Raw genomic sequence first — 1180 nt, forward strand, 5'->3', positions numbered from 1 at the left:
ACACTATCTTAAACTCTCTTTTCGTTATTAACCTAAATGTAATTTTTGTATTTGTGCATTGGTTCATTATGGTGTCGACTGTCGAGCTAAAGGACTACTTGCAATAATAAATATCTTTTATCACTACATTCAGCAGTGCATCTGTTTGTCCAGTAGGAGGAGCCATACAACAGGAAGAACCAGCCATGGCACCAGATGCATGGAAAGGGAACTTCACTATTATGTGAAAAGTGGTTTTGAGGCCTCTTTTATTTGAGAAGGGTATTTGTTGTCTATAATGAAAACGAGACTTACAATAATGAAAGTGTTGCCTCCTTTATTTTCTTTGGATTATTTTTCTCTTGTTTAAATATTTTGGTTTTGTTGCCTTGATTTAAACATTAAAGCTATTTGGATTCTGCGCTCAATGCTTATTAATATTAGGATGTTTTAGTGTGTTTATTTTTTTCAATTTGAATCGTAGAACAACATACATTTTATTACTTGTATACAGTAATTAATTGAATATATAAATTCTGGGCTGAATTTAATGTGATCCATCTCCTCTCCGTGTCAGTAGGTGGCAGCAGTGGTCTCTCTGGAACCAGCAGGCCCATTATGAACGTTAGTTAGGCCTCTGATCACCTCCTGCCCTGAACTTGACCTTCACTCTCCTTACTGTGGCTCCTCTGCTCTGGCTCGTTTGCATTGGTCTCAACTCACTGTCTGTGTTAATCATTTAGTGGGTGAAATTTGTGTTGAAGACTTACTTTCTTTTTTGCTGAGAAAAAAGGAAGAGGGGAAAAAAGGCTGATAATGATTTAGCAAAAATGACATTTCTAGGTTAATTAGATTATTATATCCATGTACTAGTAATAATGGTTAAATAAATTAACAACATTATTTTAGATTTTACATTCATTGTCCATTTTCTTTAATAAAAAAATATAAATGTTATAATCACACACCCATTTTGAACAACTTTTTTTCCCTCCAAGATTTTAATTGTATTATTACTCCAATTAAAGAGCCATTGCTGTTAGAGATTGTTTGTATTATCAATGGCACAATTTGCCCACAAAATAAATAACAATCTCAGATAATCATGCTATGATTTTTGTTTCTCTCTGATACCAAATATATGCTGTATATAACAAAAAGAGAGGGTTCCTGAAATATTGAAATATTTTTCTGTTCTTGC

This window comes from Notolepis coatsorum, assembly GCF_963971535.1.
Source record: "Notolepis coatsorum genome assembly, chromosome: 2".
In the NCBI taxonomy this organism is placed as follows: domain Eukaryota; kingdom Metazoa; phylum Chordata; class Actinopteri; order Aulopiformes; family Paralepididae; genus Notolepis; species Notolepis coatsorum.